This window comes from Sorghum bicolor, chromosome 5 (genome assembly GCF_000003195.3).
Source record: "Sorghum bicolor cultivar BTx623 chromosome 5, Sorghum_bicolor_NCBIv3, whole genome shotgun sequence".
Lineage (NCBI taxonomy): Eukaryota > Viridiplantae > Streptophyta > Magnoliopsida > Poales > Poaceae > Sorghum > Sorghum bicolor.
Window position 1 is genome coordinate 67,802,305 of NC_012874.2, and position 5,888 is coordinate 67,808,192.

General features: G+C 44.2%; 1 pseudogene across 1 annotated transcript; it reads right to left on the minus strand.

The window, feature by feature from the left end:
• LOC8068323 lies at positions 2,000–4,942 on the minus strand (annotated as a pseudogene). Its single transcript, XR_002453712.1, has 2 exons — positions 4,276–4,942; positions 2,000–2,198 (listed from the first exon to the last, which is right to left on the minus strand). The product of XR_002453712.1 is annotated as a ribulose bisphosphate carboxylase large chain (transcript).

Consider the following 5,888-nt stretch of genomic DNA (forward strand, 5'->3'; position numbering starts at 1 on the left):
ACACACGATTTACGTGGAAAACCCCTCCAATGCGAAGGGGAAAAACCACGGGCACCAGCCAGCAACAATCTCACTATCTCAAGAGTTTGGGTTACACGCCTGCGGCAGCTTACAAGAGAATCAAGTCTCCACGAAACCCTAGCGCTCCGGCCCAAGCCTCCGGCGACGGGCCTCCGCTTCGCTCCGTCAGAAGCCCGGCCATTATCATGAAGTGAATTTGGAACAACATATGGATGACACTCACTTTACTTAAGTAAAGGAGGAAATTGTACATTTATGGGTTCACATAGGGATGAGCTACCATTGGCCTCACATTGACGTTACTGCTATGTTTTGGGCCAATAAGGCCCATTCTGGGTTTGTTCGTCCAAATTAAATGACGTGCAACCTAGAACATTGTGCGTAGCTCGTGGATGAGGCTTTCAAGTTTCAATATCCTATATATACACCAATTCAAGGAGCCGAAAGCTAACTACAAGATGCCCGCCTTCACCACATTTGAGTTACGCATGTTCTACTAGCTATATAGAAAGTGAAAACTGCTGTACTAGAGATTTCCTTTCTTCACAAAGCATCGATCCATTCTATTGATTCCATTTTTTAATTATTTATATATATAAGAAAAACGTAAAATTATTAGTGTCAACATTGGAAAAAAAGAAATACATGGAACTGAAGCAGACATTGGACAGTCCAAGAGTTTTCATTCCACATGATTATGACAAGTTATGTAATAAACTGGCAAAAAATTCAGGGACACTGTGTTTTCCTGTGACGTGTACTTCAGAGACAAGTTTCCCAATCACAGCTCAGTGATTATTCACGAACTTCCATCTGCAGGCAACGAATTCCTTAGTGCTCTTCTCGTTCTTGAGAGGATATGATGATGCTGAAAAAGAGGAAGAAGCCACAATTAATATCCCATCCATGATACGCTTCTCAAGCTAGCAGCTTCTACTGCACTTGGTGGTAGGACTAGGACAAGTGGGCAAAAAGCTTTTATTTCACAACAAGCATCTGTACGTTAATCAGTGATCACAGGATGGGAATTAACCTTGGATGGAAGACGAATAAGTTATGGACATGACGATTTGATTGTGAATAACATGTATAAGATTATGCAGGGTTGCATATTGTTTCATTACATCAATGATTGTAAAGACCAGAGATGAATATATGATCTTACTGCCCACATCTCATTGTCCATAGCAAATTTTTTATCACAGTACCATGTTGAGTGTTCAACACAAACAGAATCCGATTCTTCTGCTAAAGTCAGGACCCTTGAATCCTAAAAAGGAGAAATATGCCATCTCGCTTGTACAATATGGGTCATTATCACTACTACCTTTAGATCATCTCACAAAAGTTAGTTAACATATCGCTACTCTACCTGTCTTCAATCAACAGTCTGGCAGCTATGCACGGATCACAGACAGTTGTTACCGCAGAACACACTGTATGTCGAAGAAGTCAAGAGTGCAAACCAAGATAAAAATTAAATCACTTGTATTTGGTTCAGGTTCAACCTATAATTCATATGATTGATGATTCTGTGTCCCATCCCATAAAAATAAACTAGCACAAAGTTCGGCCAAGGAATTATATGCTGTTTGTTGTCTTGTGAGTCAGATCAGAGGACCACACAGTTAAATGCATCGATCATATATAAATAACTGTGGGATTCCAAATGATGTGGTTGTACAATATATCATTGATATGCTTTTCAAGAACATACAGCTTCTTCTTAACTTCTTGCATTATATTGAGAGTGTGGTTGGCTAATTGCCTATTTTGATATTAAAAGTTAAGTTGTTTACAGCTTGTGAAAGTAATGTAATAGAATAAAGTGGAGGTTCGAGCTCGGCGAGTGCCTTATGACGGCTTCGCAATGCCAAACGATGATGCTGCCACTAAGAACTTGTTGGGACATCAGGATCATACCCGCGAGGACATCTCCCCTTAAGGCAGTGTTAGCGCAAAAGAGTACTAAGGTAATTTAATAGTTGATTGATGTGGCTTTGTATGTGGCGTAATACGGGTCATAAGAAGCCTCCGCCACGGCGCAGAGGATGCGGCCGAGGCAGCAAAGGTCATGGGCGACTGCAGCCTCAGACGAGAGGAAGCTTTCGCCAGCAGAAGCTTGTCCCAGCCCACTGGGCTGATGACTGACAGCAAGGGCCTTCGCTGAGCAGAGGCTAACAGAGCGAAGGATTCAAGTCAAGCAGGCTTTTCCCACCAGAAAACTAGGATGCCGGTGTAGGGTCGAGATGGCGGACTAGAAGGGAGTGAATAGTCCTTTCTAAAAATTTAACTCGTCGGCTAACCGAAATAAGTGCGGAATCAAAACTATCGGTTTAGCCAAGACTACACCCCTCTATCTAAGAACTCTAGCACCTTGTAAAAGATCCTAAGCAAGCTAACAAGGTGCTACCTTAGCTAGAGCTCACCTAACTAATTCTAGGAGCAAAGTCACACAAACCTATGCCACTAGTACTTTACAAATAGGGGAAGCTCCTACAGAAACTAGTGAGACAAAGCGCACAAAGCCTAAGCTCACTAGCAAGCTCAATAACAAGGCAACTAATGCCAAATTAGAGAGCGCAACTTACTTAGCTACACAAACTAAGCAATGTGACTAACAAGGTTACACAAACTCCAAATTAGCCACGCAAGGGAACTATTTCTAGCTACACAAGCAAGAAGGTAACTAGCAAGCTACACAAGCTAAACTAATTACAAGAGCAACTACACAAGCACAAGTATATAGAATATAAATACAAGCATGTGTATGGCGAATGCAAACCACCGAGAAGAGTAGACAATATTGACACAGAGAATTTTACCGAGGTTCACTTGGTTGCCATCAAGCTACGTCCTTGTTGTGGCGATTCACCCACTTGATGGATCACGAGCTAATTGGCAATCCAAAGCCAAACCCTCAGCGGGTGCCGCACATCCACTCTCAAGATGGGGATCCTCCAAGCCACAAGCAATCCACTAGAGTTGCTCTTCGCGATCCCCATGGGGTGAGCACCGTACCCCTCACAATATCTTCTCTAGAGCACCACACAATCTCTTTGCGTGCTTCGACGGAGTCACAAGCCACCAAGCCATCTAGGAGGTGGCAACCAGAGTAACAAGCACACCGGCTTGCAACACGAACACCTAGTGCCACTCGAAACAATCTCACGATACAATCGCACTAGAATCGCTCACCCACACAATTAGATGATCACTATCAAGCATATGTGAGTTAGAGGGCTCCCAAGCACTCTCAAGCAAGGACACAAAGTCCCCCTAGGTGCTCAACCTCAGCCATGGCCGAGGCACACTTCTATTTATAGCTCCAAGGGCTAAACTAGTTGTTACCCCTTCACTGGGCAAAACGCGTGGGCATCAGACACGCCGACGCTAGGCGTCGGACACGCGACCCCAGTGTCTGACGCTCACAAAGTAGCCACATGTCACTAGCTGTTTGAACTCGACCGTTGCCGCCAACGGCTAACTCATACGCGTGCCTGAAATAGTAGCGTCGGATGCGCACACGCCTGGCGTCGGACACTGCTCCTCACACCGGACGCTACTCAAAGAGGTCTGCAACCTCGCACAGCCATCGGACGCGTCCGACAAACACACATTGGATGCACTCCAGCATCCAACGTTGTCTATAGAAAGCATTAGCTCACGCACAGGCTGCACCGAACGCTCGAACAGTGTTTAGCCCGTGTCTGACGCTCACCCGTTGGACGCTCCGACGCACGGTTAAAACACGCGCTGAGTTTCCACAATGCACCAGATGCTAGGCCAGTGTCCGACGCCTCCGTGGCTAGCGTCCGGTGAGTGTTTTCTAGTGAAAAAGATTCCCGTGACTTCTCCAAACTTTCCATCACGCAATAGAAAATATACGTTTTATTTTCTCAAAAGTGCCGAATCCCAACTCGCAAGCTTGGCGGGAGGGAGAGAGGAACCCAAATCTCTCTCTACACTAGGAACTCCACCTCCTTTGTAAATGTGCTACCACCACCAAGTGTACACCACCATGTGCATGTGTGTTAGCTTTTCACAAACATTTTCCCAAAGGAGTTAGCCTCTCAAACTTGCCACGTCACTTGATCCTAACACGTGTGCAAAGTTAGATCGCTCAAGTGGCACTAGATGACCAATATGCAAACAAGTTTGCCTCTCTTGATAGTACGGTCATCTATCCTAAATCTAGTCATAAACTTCTCTACACACCTATGACCGATAAAATGGAAATGCTCTAGGTTATACCTTTGCCTTTTGCTTTCCATTCCATCGCATAGACACTCATAACACGCTCTACCATAATTTTTTGTGGATAATCCCAATTTTGGTTTAATAGTACATCCCAATAAAGGACGACCGTACTTGTTCAACTTATCCCTTTCAACTTGGATACCGTGGGGTGGACCTTGGAAAGTTTTTACATAAGCAGGGGGAATTCGTAGATCCTCCAAATGTAGAGCGTGTAAGGCTTTGAAACCAAGTACGTTACCCACAATGGAAGTAAACATGTTAGTAACAAAACCCTCTTCAAATAGGTCTAATGGATAAGCTACATAACAGATATATTGATCTGGGTCCCTAGGAATGGGCTCGATGTGATAGCATCATCCTTTGTAACAATCAAGACTGGTAAGTCCATCAGTCCAAATAGTTGTCCATGTACGAGTAGAAGATTCCGCAGCTACTGCAGCTCCTACTTCTTCAGGCGGAACCCCGAGCTGAGGAGTTACTCGGAATGCTGCCAAGATATTAGTATCCTTCGTTTTGTACTCCGGGGTGTAGTAAGTTAATTTATAATCCTTAACATCAGCTTTAAATCCAACACTTGCTTTAGTTTCTGTTTGTGGTGACATAAGTCCCTCCCTACAACTCATGAATTAAGAATTCTCACAACGACAGGGTCTACTCAAAATTCGATATACTAGGTACAATAATGCCTAAGAGCCCAAAAATATCTCGAATAGGAATTCTAGGATTCGATTCTTTTACCGCATTGGGATATTTTGAATTCTTGAATAAACCAATTCGAGAACAGTTGGATGCCAACAAAATCATCAAAGATGGATATTCCTTATTTCGATTCAACAAGGTGCCAATAACTTCTTGATGTTGGCTAAGTGATTGAATCTTTGCCTTGGAATAAAAGGACCTTTCAATAGGGACAATTCATGTTTCTTCACCGATTTGATCCAGATTTTGACTCTTTTCTTTGCCAGGTCAGTTGATCAATGTGAATTGTCAAGGTAAGTTGTTGATCAAATCCAAATTGACCATGCCAAAGGGAGTGGGGGTGCCATACGCAAAAGGAAGCGGCACCAAGTCTTGCTCAAGCTTCACCGTCACATGCGGTCCCTCGCTTCAAAGCCTCGACTTGTCCTTCACACTTGCAATCGGTCCATCAAGCCAAGCCTCATCTTGATCTTCTCCACCTTAGTCACATGACTCCATGTCATGTCTCATATGCAATGAGCTCCTCCATCATCTCATATTCATCTATGGACTAATTTCCTGTGTATCTCACATAAACACTATTAGTCCACCTAAGTTATCACTCAATTACCAAAACCAAACAAGGACCTTTCAGCCGGGCCCGAGGATGCAGCGGAGGCTTTCACCGTCGACAGCCTATGAGAAGCCAAAGGCGGGACTGATGGTGTTTTGGCAATTGGGCTTCGAAAGGGCGCAGATTAGAGCCGATCGGCTAAGGCAGTTGTCAAGAGAAAAGCCCTAGGGTAGCCCTGGAAGGTTGAGTCCGTATAGGTATATCCTAGGAAAATGCTGTAGCAGTTAAGAGGTAGGGGGTAAAAAGCCCCTCTCATGAATAGTGGCCTATAAAAGGGGAATGCATGTCCAATGTA